The 13737-nt window shown below is 39.2% G+C and overlaps 1 protein-coding gene across 1 annotated transcript in view; it reads left to right on the top strand.

Moving 5' to 3' along the window:
• The first annotated feature begins 481 nt into the window (after nucleotides 1-481).
• Nucleotides 482-13737, top strand: part of LOC145991541 (putative G-protein coupled receptor No18) — a 322406-nt gene continuing 309150 nt past the window's right edge. Inside the window, exon 1 of the mRNA XM_083127567.1 lies at nucleotides 482-526. The gene's annotated coding sequence lies outside the window, so the exon portion shown is untranslated. The remainder of the gene's footprint in view (nucleotides 527-13737) is intronic.

Raw genomic sequence — 13737 nt, 5'->3', positions numbered from 1 at the left:
AGGTTTTCAAGAGATGAAGCAAAGTTCAATAGCAACTTTTCAATAGGAAGTTCTGCTATCGCCTTAGAGTTGGGCAACACACACACACAACGCCTTGCAGGGAAGTAAATATTTCAAGATCTAGGTGTCTATTTCTTTACTGTAGGTGACTGTACATGGTAAGATCAACTTTGTTATTGAAAGTCCATGCACAATCTTCTGTTTTGGAATGTCACTAATGAATATTTACACCCCCTTTTTTCTTTACCAAAAACGTGTTCCCTCCTGTTTTAGGGGAGAAAGACATTATTTTGCATACTTTATGCAGACTTGTACATTTTTGGCAATAAAATTCTTTAGTTCCACAGAATTACAATTATTATTTGTTTTAAACGAATATGTTGTTATTGGTATGAGAGCATAACTATCTATTTATTCTATTCTGGTTTGCTATATTCATTTTGGAATTTTTCCTGCATATTCATGCGTGATATCTTTTCTTTGCAGTTTACCACTGGAGCCACAAGAAGACCCGACTTCGTATCTGGTAAGTAAAAATTTCTGGTTCATTTTAGAATTTCCAGATGTCCTGTTTATACAGGATTGTCCTGTATTCTGTAATTGATATCGTTTAAAAGTTTGCACATGCCGCCAATTTATCTTGCATTTTCTGCTAAGCATTTAAAAATACTACTTTTCATTGTAAGAACTGAATTATAAACGCAGATATTGACTACTGTATTAATTTGGTCTAGAAAACATCATGTTAAGATGAATAGATTAAAAGTACAACAGAAATGCAGTTTCAGTAAAGGATATAAAGGTTGGAATTAAAAGCTTGTTCCGCTCAGTGCGTTCTTATTGGGCAGCGGAGAAATTGCAATCCTATTCATTGTAGCGGTATTTTCTCCGCCATGTATGTGAATTCTGGGAAAAAGAATTAACCTACACTTTGTTTTGTCTGTATATTTCTTACCTACTCTAGGCATCGTGTATCTATCCTGCAAGCTGATATTTTAGTTCTTGTTTATGAAGCGTAACTTCTTGCCTTTCTTTTTGCCAGACTTTGTTTGTGCTGCTTAGCGAAATATAACTCAAAACTTTGCTTGTACTTAATCTGCATATTATTTACATTAACGCAAATTACGAGCGATGTGGAAGAAATTAGTACCAGCCTGTAGCATAGACCTCTCTTAATTTTGTGATGTAAAATGTATTACATACTCGCACAACACACGGTATGTGTGTAATGACAGACAAATATATAATGCTAGGATAACATCAGTGACTCCAAAATATTCAAATCTATAACCGTGCAAAAGTAAACTCGACAACAAATTGCTTTGAAAGTATATTCTCTAAGATTATAAAATTTTTGTTTACTAGTTCCATGATTTGAAATCTATGATTTTTTTTGTCAACGCTATGTATAGATAGGCTATTTGGACTGGACCTATAGTTTATAGTGGGATCTGAAGCACTATGTTCCTCCACCGGATATCGAACCCTGAATCACTCAATTACAAGGCGATGACGTTAACACTACTCCATCAGGTAGTCTCTATGTCCTGTAGTGTTCTAATCAGCCTGCTATCTCGCGTGGTGAGTATCTATGTATCAAGCGGAATAGGTGACGCGCGCACAGTGGGCCGGAGAGGCATTAGAGAGATAGATATACTTTGTCCCCCTTGGGATGATTTTAGGATAGCAGAAAATATGTCTCGTTCCAAAATTAGTTCCTATGGTTTCCGATAATTGCTGCTAATGGACTCGGGGAATCCTTTTTCTGAAGTAGTTCGCCAGGGTTGAGGTCTGTCTGCAGGGACGGATTAGCCTACCAGGATATCGGGCAAAATTCCAGAACACTCGCACAGCCTGGCACAATTTTTAAGTTGACACTTTTGCCATAAGAACTGCCTCATTCATGTAATCCTCTTTAACTAGCATTTCACTGTACAGTCCATCTACCTTTGTCACGACTGTCGACGCAACTGCGCATGCGCTGACTGGACGAGTCTAGTGGCAAAATAGGGGTGGAACGAATAAGGGAAACAGGTTCGGTGAAAATTGCCCGTCTGAGTTTCATACACAGTAATGTCGCCAGCAAAATACGTTAAGAGGGGAGTTGTAAATCTATCACAAACGCAACAAAGGTGGCGATAAAAAACAAAACAACGGAACGCAAGGGAAATACTGATCTGAAGCCTACAGCGTTGTTTCGTTCATGTTTCTACCTACCTCCCCTCTCACATGTAGAATCATCCTCTGGAATTAATCTCATCTTCTACTATCGGACAGTATTAAAATAACATTTTAGATTACTTTTTTCTATCAATCCGAACATGATTAAGAATGAATTTAATCTCTAAAGACCTCGAATTTGTATTTTCATCAAAAAAGTTTTAATGAAGAACACTGAGGGAATCTCTGGTACTCGTAACAGTTATTAATAAAAGTTTTAATAGTTATTGATTGAATTTAATTTGTCTTCACATATATTATTCTTGAGATGTCGGCATTGCACTTTAGCATATCATGTACTGTGGGTGTAAAAGTGTAACTGATCTTACTGTGAGATTGCAATGGGGGTAGAGAGTGAGAGAGCATCAAAAAGGAAAGAATGACAGCACAAGAGGGAGGAGGGCCGCGGGGGAAGAAGCCCCCAGGAGTTCAGTCACGGGGCGGTCGGTATGGGACAAATGTCACGTGGGATGCCTCCCGGGGAGACTGTGAAACGTCCATCAGAGAGAGAGGGATGCACACCAAGTGACCACTTTGTGGTCGGATGAGTGATCGGGGATTAATTCCACCTCTCTGTTTTCCCCCTTGTGATTATTTGTTTTGAAATATAAAATGCCACTGTCTTTTTTCTTTACGTGTGTTTGTGAGTGGGAGTGGGTGTGTGACACATGTACAGTCACAGGAATAAAAATGGGATGGGACATCTAGATCCTGTGTGTGCTTCTGTAGTATTTATTCACTATATTCTTCCAATGCATAGTTTCCTTTCACAAAATTGTATTTTGTTTTAAATTCCTTACTTAACGATTTACGAATTTTTAAAAATTTTCCGGCTGATTTATCTTTTCTTCCCGGACTAATTTCCTGTATTCTTAGCTTTCCCCTCCTAATATACTGGGTGAGTCTTTTAAATGAGGCCCCGTGGAAAATGCGCTCCTTGCATGTAGGCAACCTTGATACACCGAAGAGAAGAGCGGGTTAGAGAACAGTCCAGGATATCGGTGCCAAGCATATTCGACAACATGACATGACATGACATATCCTGGACTGTTCTCTGCCCCGCTCTTCTCTTCGGTGTAGCAGGGTTGCCTACATGCAAGTATCGCATTTTCCACGGGGCCTCTTTTAAAAGACTCACCCAGTATTTCCTTTGACCAACTACTTTTCTTTTTCTACTTGCTATTTTTTAAGGTAAAACAGATAAAACGCTCCAGTGCCTAGGGCTCGAACCTAGAACCTATGGTTTCGTGCCGTGTTATGGTTGTCTCGTGCTTGAGGGAATCTGTCTTGTTAACGTGGTCTCCTATGCACATGTCTCAAAGGGTCTCGATTATTGAATTGTTCCGAAGGACCTATTAAACATACGACACGGTACACTGTGTGTGTATGTGCGCGCGCGTGTGTGTGTGTGTTTTGACAGATTTGACACCTTGTCACCGGGGAACCAAATCGGCTATGGGGAACTTTCCTTAGGGCTAGGAAAAAAATATATCCCAAATCCAGCAGCAAATTATGAAATAGAGGCCCAAGTGTCATTTCTGGAAAGTTCTGCTAAAAGTAAGAATTTTTCATAAACAGCGTGTGAAAAGAGTTTGCATTAGTTCTCATCAAGTCTCACAGGTGACAGCACAAATGCACACGGTAAGATGTGCCAGAAGCGTGTAAACCAAGCTTATGAATTTTCAGCGTATGTTCTGGGACCTACAGATAGGCAGAGAACTACGTAAATCGCAAAATGAGAGGGCCCCCGAAATAAGGTATCCTGTCTGATTTTCCGATTTTAAAATCTCGCAAATCATACTGTGTTTGTGTATGTGCATGCAACTGACAGAGAAGTGTCGAGTTCATGATGCTGGAAGTAATTTAAAGATACATTGTATGTGCATTGTAACTATTGCCTGGAGGGCATGAGTTAAATAACCAGGAGAGAGAGGACATAAAAAGCAGCCGACACCTCACCCCCTTTCTCCTCATCTGTCTCCCAGGACTGCACATTTTTGATTCGCGGCTACAACCGTCACGCTGTATAAAAAAGACGAGATAAAAAAGGTGAAAAAAAAACAACAGTTAAAACACATCAGGTGAGCCTGACACGGGAGGTCATGAAGAGAAATTGCCTCCCTCTCCCCCTCAGCATCGCTGCGAACGTTCTGCCCACCAGACACATCTCGTGGCTGACTCTGAAAGGTTGAAGCGTTTCGGAATTTTAACAGATTTCCATCACGAGGAGTGCAGCATCACACACCGGTGCATTTTGATGCTTTTGCGCGTATGGGAGGAAGGGCGACTTCTGCCTTCACACGGAAATGCGTTAAGCCGCAATTAACCATTACTCGCCGCGCTGTTATTTTAAATTACGACAATAAGAGAGAGGATACTGTAACGTTTAAAGTGAGTGGGACACAGAGTGTGTAGCATTTTTTTTTCATCCGAGCACATTAGTCATGAAGCGCGATAAAAAACAGCCGTAATGATCGAATGGTCACCCTGTCGCGTGAAATATGTTCCCTGGCTCTACATCGGATAAGATTCCTGGCTTCGTTTTCCTCTAGCTATAAAACTGTATTATTTTAATATTAAATTGTTCTCTAACCTTCCTTAGTGTAAACTAAATTACTATTTGGTAGCCTAGTAATCGACTTGTAATCGCAGATAGACTAAATTCGGAAGTTCCGATTTTCACCTGTCTCCTGTGAGCTGTAAGACAAACTTTGCCAGAAGTCTTTATTTCTCTTTCCATTGCAACACCTCCCTAAACCCTACCCAAGCTACTTCTCTTTCTCTCTCTGTTGTGATATTTTTCTTCTTTTTCACACTTCTCCTATTTTTATTTGACATTTCTAAAGGTTAACCTTTGAGAGGGCACCGAAAAGTCAACCTCTCTTTCTACGTAGTAGTTGCTACCTTCATTTGGTGCAAAGGTACATAAACCTTAATCTTAAAACTCAGCTAGCTTATCTACAGGGTATAAGGGTTCTTTGTAGACAACGAAACCAGACAGGATGCCTTCCAATAGAGACGTTTAAACGAATATATTATTTAAACACAGGATACATGGAGTAAGAATATTTACATGATAAGCTACTTTCTTCTATAATTTTCTCGTTTACATTCAATTTTTATCTCAATATGCTTTTTATTATTTATTTTCCCTATTTGAATATTCTTCTATCTGGACTTCCTTCTTAATGGACGGTCTGGATCGGGACTTCCTTCTCAATGGACGGTCTGGATCTGGACTTCCTTCTCAATATGGAGGATCTGGACTTCCTTCTTAATGGACGTTCTGGATCTGGACTTCCTTCTTGTCTTCTTTGTGAACTTCCCTCTGGATTTCAATTTATTTTATGTTTTGACTATTTAACGAATTCCTTTATCCTTTTCCAGCCTTTTCTTTTAAGCTTTGAGAATAATACTAATATCCTCCCTTGCGGCTGCGATTGGAACGCGCAAACACTAACTGGGTACAACAGAGTGTATACTTGGTGCAAACGATTGACACGCGCATCCAAGTAGGTGCTACGGTTAAAACGCGCAACCAAAAAGTGCTGTGGGGCGTCGATTGGAACGCGCACGCCACTGATGTAAACAAAATTTCCAGTATGGGAATGATAAATCAATCACACAGATGCAGGGTTGGCATGTTTAAAACAAAAGTGTTTAAAACACTTTGTTTTAAACGTTTAAAACACACGGCTTTGTTTTTTTTACAAATGTTTTAAACGTTTAAAACAATATGTTTTAAACATGTTTTTTTTACAAGTGTTTAAAACACATTTTGGTGGTAGATATTTTATAGTCTGTGATAATTTTTTTGTTTGGCAACCCTGTTTTTCATTGAATCTGTGTCAATTATTCCGTGCTTAACAGGTCTCACTTATTGCACAACACTTGAGCAACCTTATGTTCTGACGTCACGGGAGAAAGCTTTTTAATTTTAGGCTAAATGCCTATGTTGTTAGGTTAGGCAGGCTAGCTATGTATGCACAAGGTCGCAAAATTGTTGTGCGACAAGAAAAACCCGTGCTTTACTGTAGAAATCGAAACCTCTCAGTTCCTTGTTTTGTATCGTCCTGTAAGTTTGAGACTGGTGGAGGCTTGAAATGCAAACTAATTATCTACTAAATACACAATGCGTGATTTTGATCATGACGTGATTTTTTTTCTTTTGCGATACGATTCATTGGTCTGTATAACTGAATGAAGCGCAGATGCTTACTTTTGGTAACATAATTTTGTACTTTGAAAGATAAATTCATCTGGAGAATCTATTATGACACTGCAGGTTGTTTTCTGCTATATAAACTGTTCAGACAGCAGGAAATATTTCACCGTGATTTTTTCAGGACGAGGATAGTAATTCTATAATATTTAGTTTCTTGAAATTTAGATGAATATAAATCCTAACTTACTCAGTAGTGGCGGAAAAAGGGGGGCTATTACCCACAACTTTTGTCCCTGCAGACACGGGCGCCGACTTGTCAAAATTATTGGGGGGGGCTCTGATCACTGAAATAAATTAATGAATGACTCACTCTGTTCCTTTTTTAAGTTTTGGCCTCAGTGTTCGGAATCTCATAAAAGCTAGGGGTGTGCGGGATCCCGAAAAATCAGGACCGGGATCGGGAAAAAAATTTCCCGTTCCGATCCGGACTTCGGGAAATGATTTCCCGAATTTTCGGGATCCCGTGCAGTCGGGAAATACGGAATGCTCATTTGAAAATGTCATTATTTCTCGACGTTTTCTGCATTGTCAATTTCTGGAACTTACCGTAAATTGTTAGTTTTTAATCCAGAAATCACTTAAAGTGAAAATGACGTATAATTCGAGATTTTCAGAGCATCGGGAAATTTTGAACATTTCCCAACTCAGTACGGAAATTGAAAATTTTTCCCGTCCCGCACACCCCTAATAAAAGCCCATGAATTCCTCAAAAATATCATTTTTTTATTCACAGAATATTAATTGTCCACGGATGGATATGTCACATGTTTCGTCAACCATAATAGCAAAATATTCCCGACTTTTATTATCTGCTACCACGGAGCGCAAAACAGATCTCCCTAATATATCAATGATCTCGTTCTGAATGTCATACGAGAGCCATTTGTAGCCCGAACGTCCCATCCACTCCCCTAGTTCATGCACATCGTCTTTTGAAACTCTTTTTTAGTAAAAATTTTAACAATACTCATAATTACATACTTAGTATATACTAGTAATAAATCATGCGTTTTGCTGTCTCTGGTCATAGCCTCCCCAAAGTTGATGGTTTAGCGGTTTCAGTCCCCCAAAGTTGATGGTCTAGAAAGTTTTAAATGTGTATTAAGAGTTAAGTTCATGTGGCACAATTGAGAGTAAACTTTACAAGAGAAGCAAAATAATACATTAGATCCTCTTAAGCAAAATTATTTGGGGGGCTCTGCCCCCACATTGTTAATATTGGGGGGCTCGAGCCCCCAAGCCCCATGGAGTCGGCGCCTATGCCTGCAGTAGAGGTGTGCGGGATCCCGAAAAGTCGGGACCGGGAAAGAAAATTTCCATCCCGATCCCGACTTCCGGAAATGATTTCCCGACTTTTTGGGATCCCAAGCAGTCTGGAAATTCCGAATGGTCATTTTAAAACGTCGTCAATTCTAGACGTTCTCTGCATTGTGGTTTTGTACCAGAAGTGTAAAAACAAGCACTTAAGATGGAAATTACGGGTAGAATTCGAGATTTCAAGAGCTTTGGGAAATTTCGAACACATCCCGTCCCGAAAATTTTCCGACTTTTTCGGGAAATTGAGAATTTTCCCCGTCCCGAATGTCGGGATTTAAAGAATTTCCCTTCCCAACCCAAAAAATTCTGTCTCGCACATCCCTTCCCTGCAGTATGGTAAAACTTATCTCCAAAGGTAAATAAACTGTCCTTGTCGCAATTGTACTCATAAAAATGAGTATTTTTTTCTCTTTAACGACTTTAAGTATAATTTACTGGGAAAAGGTTGAATTTGTTTTGTTTAAAACATGTTTTTTTTAACTCATGTTTAAAACTATGTTTAAAAAAAAACATGTTTTAAACAAAAAAAGAACAGTTTGTTTTGTTCTTTTTTAAAAAAACACAAATTTTGCCAACCCTAGATGCAATATCTGTTCAAATACACAAACTTGTATAAGTGCTTTGACTTCCTTAATTTTCATATTAACTTACATATGATCACTGATTTGATTTATAAGATGTATATATTAATTTATTTATTTTATATTTATTCTTTGTCTTCTTATAATATATTCTATTGTTTTTCATCTTTCCAATTTGCTTTGCTCTTGTTTATAAAGTTATTCACATATATTATGCCAATTCTTAATTTTGCACGCCTGGTGCTGCCATCTCTATTCCTCTTTGGCAAACTATTTACATTACTTGGTCTTATTGGGTACGTAACATAGTACACCTCGGACTATACATTTTGCGGACTAGCGAGGCTCTTGGCGCCTGGACTCAAAGCTGGTTGTGTTGTCATCCATGTGTGTTTGTGATTGCCCTTTCATCCTCATCACTATTCATCCTCATGATCTGGATTAGCCAGAAGCGGAAGAAAAGCGAAGTAAAATAAAGCAAATCAATCAATCTTTTTATTGACTTACGTAAAAATTTACTTTGTTCTTCTTTTCTTCACCACTTTTTTTATTGACGAGTAATCCCCTTTCATTTGCGAATTACTCTCTCTTACTTCCGATTCAGCCTTGCATGGAAAATCATGAGTTTCCTAATCCCACACAAATTTCCGTGTTTATCATGCAGCGGCGTTGCATTGTTCGCTCCCACTCGGTGGCGAAATTTTCCAGTGAAGCACGTCCTCTAATTTTTCAACACAAAAACTCTGTTGACTCAACTTTATAAACAGGTTTCGTCCAACTCCGGAAACAGTCTGTTGAAAAGCAAATTTCCAGCGAAATGTTGAATGTTATTCGAGCGACGTGCCTCGCTCCAGAAATCTCCGGATCGACCCCAGCGTGCGTCCCTGCGTGGTTCAGGTTGTCATGACACGGATAACCTTTTGCGTAGTTTCTCTCTTATATACACGCATACCTGACTCTAACGTTTGGTACGTGCCTGGTTAGCATTAAGACAGTGTGACCGCCTAAAGTATACGATCGTCCGTGGAAATATGGAATGAAAGTTAGAAATAGTGTTACATACGCTTAATATTCTTCGAAATATGATCCTCCTGCATCAACACACCGCTGCCAGCGGGATTTCCAGTTTGTATACGCTTCCTGGAAGGCGGAAACTGGAATGCTGTTCAGCTCCCTCGTTACGGCCTGTTGTAATGCTTCCACCGAGCCGTGATGATGTCCTTTCAGGGTGGTTTTGAGGCGGGGGAAGAGGAAAAAGTCTGGTGGGGCAATGTCGGGACTGTAGGATGGCTGAGGCAAGGTTGCAACGTTGTGTTGGGCCAGATACGCCGCCACTCGGAAGGGTGTGTGGCTCGGCGCATTGTCATGATGCAGTCGCCAGGAGTTGGCGATGGCTGGGCGGACGCGGACGATGCGTTTCCTCAGCCGTTCCAGGACCTCGTGATAAAAATCTGCATTGACAGTCTGTCCGTGGGGAACAAATTCCCTGTGGATCACTCCTTGTGAATCGAAAAAGCAAATGAGCATGCTTTTCACTTTTGACTTCGTCATGCGCGCCTTTTTGGGGCGTGGGGAATTTCGGGTGTGCCATTCCGCGCTTTGACGTTTGGTATGCAAGGTCATACTCAAACGTCCACGTCTCGTCCCCAGTTACTACATTGTCTAAAAAGTTTGGATTTTCACTCACTTCTTCGAGAAGGTCCTGGCAGATCCGTTTGCGAACGTCCTTTTGCTCGCCTGTCAGCACTCGCGGCACCAACTTTGCGCAAATTTTCCTCATTTGCAAATTCTCGTGCACAATTTCATGAACTTGGGTTTTAGCAATGCCAAGTTCATCGGCAATCATGCGAACAGTTAATCTTCGGTCACTGTCCAGCAAATTCTTCACTCTTGCAACATTTTCCTTAGTTTTGGAGCTCGAAGGTCGTCCTGACCGTGCGGCGTCTTCAACTTCCTCTTTCCCCTCCCGAAACAGCTTGTGCCACTCAAAAACACTCGATCTTCCAATGGCGTTATCACCGTAAGCCGTCTTGATCATTTCATGGGTCTCTATACCAATTTTACAGAGCTTTAAACGAAAAATTTGATGGCGTAACGCTGTTCCAAAAGTTTGGCCATGACGCAGCGTGACGAGGGGCACTCGCAGAGGTTACGATGACGAGCGATCTTCACTCTGCTATGGCTAGCAGCCGACTGGCGCTGCTTCCTGCCTTTCCTTAGACCCACCTCAACCAACAACTGGTGTAGTAACCGCCGTCAGTCTGTAAAAAGAAAAGAAAAAAATCAGTCCTACTACTTTAAGGACAGACCCTGTATTTTTCCATTGAGCATTACAGGCAGAAATCATCATGTTCGGAGAGGATTTAGCAAGGTTTTATATAGCATGATAATAAAAAGTGAAATCCCTTGTCAAATTTACCTTAATCGACATCACAACAGGAAAATTATCTTCTACACGAAAAGAGGGAATTTTCAATGTTGAAACATCCCTTAGTCGTAACTAATTTTCCCATTTTCATTTCATAAAGTTCAGTTTATTCCCTCGTGTGAACTGAAAGCGAAATTAGGGAACCTCTAATATATACTTAATACAGTCTTGGACACACGTGGATTGTAACGATTCTATTGAGGTAAGCCCTCAATGTTTGATCGCAAAGTGGCACACATTATGTATGTCTGTACACACATACAGATATACGAGGGGCATTCAAATGAAAACCTTAATTTGTTTTCGTTTTTTATCTAGTCGATTTCTGCATGTAAAGTAGTACAAGTTTGCTGTATTTTAGTATTTATCCATTGCTCATCCACATGTATTTTCAAGTCTTTGAGTTAGTGCCTGCATATCTCACGAAGAAGAATCTTTGAGATGCACGCGCTGTCACGTACGCCCATTGCAAAGGTTTCTCCACCCATCTGACTTCGAACTGAAGCCATTGTCGTGCTTCTTCCTCCATTCGCAAACTTGCTGGTGTGGTAATCATGCATAGAGATATTGAATTTTCATTTACCAGAGAATTTCGATAAGTTTTAGGCTTTCAGAGGGCAAGAAACTACTCCTCTTCACTGGTGCAAGTGTGTGAAGGAGGTATCATCTTTAAAAATGACGAGAATGGTATTGTGATGCTCACTTGATCATAGTTGTAACCTTGCGGTCATTTTGTAAATATCAGTTGACACCTGATGTAAATTTTACCTGTATACAGTCTATCATGTATTGTATCGGACTTTTAAGGTGTTCATTTGACTCTCCCTCGTATATCGATTTCTCAGAAACTTATACCGATAGAAATGCAATTTCGTTCACCGAACGTTTACCTAATACTAATAATAATATTCATAGGGTATGGCGTTCGTGGTAATCGAAGCACTAAACAAAATTACCACTGAAGTAATTTACATATTACTTAAAGTTATAAAAAAAATTATTGAGGATAATCTTTCATTGTATAAAGGGATTTTCCAACGATGACCTCGTACAAATTGAAACTCCCGGATGTGAAACATTCGTTCGAAGCATATCGGCGATATTGTTTGTGTTCTTTGTGTTGTCTTTTTTTAAGTGATTGACTTACAAGTGCTGTAGCAAGTGTTACATCTTGGTTTTTCTTCTTTGCGAGACTTTGAGGAAACTTGCTTCGTCGCCCGGACCAAATTTTAGTTCCACTTTAACGTCTCCTTCCATGTACACAGGGACGGCGCGACGGGTGGGCAAACGCTCACCCAAAAATTCCTCTGCCCACCCAACAAAATTCAAGACGTAAATGTTGAGAACAATATGAATGCTTTAATAAGAAAAAGTATATTTTTGTCTTCTCCGCGCAAATTTTTCTTATAAATATTGCGGATACTAGAAAGGCTTAAAAATTATCCTATAAGAAATTTCGCTGTATTTGGATTTACATTACATAACTGAGTAAGATATGGAAAATGTGTTCATGAATAATGCCTGTAAAATTTATCTCTTATTTAAAATTTGAAATGTGATCCAGTTAGAGCTGTAGTTAGAAGTAGTGTAATATCTGGCTATAGCCCAAGTGCACGTAGGGAGTACAAAATCATACAAGATCAAATAAATGTCGTAAAACAACCGAACAAGTAAATAAAAACACCTTCTTCGCGTTAGTTCCATGTGGTATGAAAAAGAACTTCGATCCATGAAAAGGCTTCCTTATCCCAGTATTAGTATTTTGTTAATTGATCGTTTTATTTCGATGATGTGATAATCAAAAAATGCCGACTTCATATGAACTTTAGGGAGGGGGAGCAAGATTGACAACAATATTTTTTTATGTACATTGTATATAATTCTTGAGAAATTTGGGGGTCAGAAAGTGCGCTGGGCCCTAAGTCGCGCATATGATGATAATTTTCAATAAATGAAACTTTTTCCAATAATTTTAAAGGGCTATGAATAGGAGAATTGCTACGTAGGTACTAGCAACCATGCTCAAATTTCATGTATGTTTTTGGTCTAAACTCTAACTTACTTTCCACAATATTTATGACGTATGTACGATATGAGTGTATGCAAAGCATTTTTCCGAACGCTATGCATATTTCTATTGAACCCTATCGAGCATCTCTTTTCCTGCATTGGACAGACGAAGATTTATTGCAGTAAGTGACCTTTTCCGTAATGGCAACGATTCTTCGATATTCATTTTGTGCAAATGCCTTTATTTTATCATTTTTCAGTGATATATTGTGTGAAAATGCTCGTTTTTATGTAGAATGAACAAAACTTGTGCGTTCCTTGAGTGCTTTAAAATATTCCTAATCAGATATGAATTAAATGGAAATATTCATAGACCCTTATCAATTTGTCAAGTTCTCGTGAGCAAAGTAAAAGGATAATTGAATAACTCTCATCAAAGAAGCAGCACTCTTTCGAGATAAAAACTCATATTAACAACTGCATATTCAAGATCATTCGTTTCAGTTATGGAGAAAACAAACAAAAAAAAAATCTTCACTGTTGTCTGTGTTTACATACTTTCTGTCGCCATCTTTAAATATATAATGTACACACAGCGTTTGTCTTGTTTCTAAAGAAAAACAAAGTATTTCGTTTTGTATAAAATGTAAATAGTGGCAAATGAAGAAGGGCAGTTGAAACTTGCGCACCTGCGAATGTCGAATTTTGGCATAACTTGCTTTCCGAATCTAAAACGCTAGAATTACATTTGAGTTTTTCAGATTTTGCTTTAAGACCACTTTATGCAGTGGAATCCGAACCAGTATGTGCTTCCACCGGATATACTACAATTACATTTCAAATATTTTTGCTGCTAGGCGGCCTCCCTCCATGTAGAGCGAAACCTAGCCCCTCTCATAGGGGCGGCGCTGGTCTCACAAATATAAATACTTCTTGTAACATAATAACTTTTGATG

The sequence above is a fragment of the Lepisma saccharinum genome, chromosome 8 (genome assembly GCF_977018435.1).
Source record: "Lepisma saccharinum chromosome 8, izLepSacc3.1, whole genome shotgun sequence".
NCBI lineage: Eukaryota > Metazoa > Arthropoda > Insecta > Zygentoma > Lepismatidae > Lepisma > Lepisma saccharinum.
Note: the sequence above shows the minus strand (reverse complement) of the source record. Positions and strands in the feature narration are given on the sequence as shown.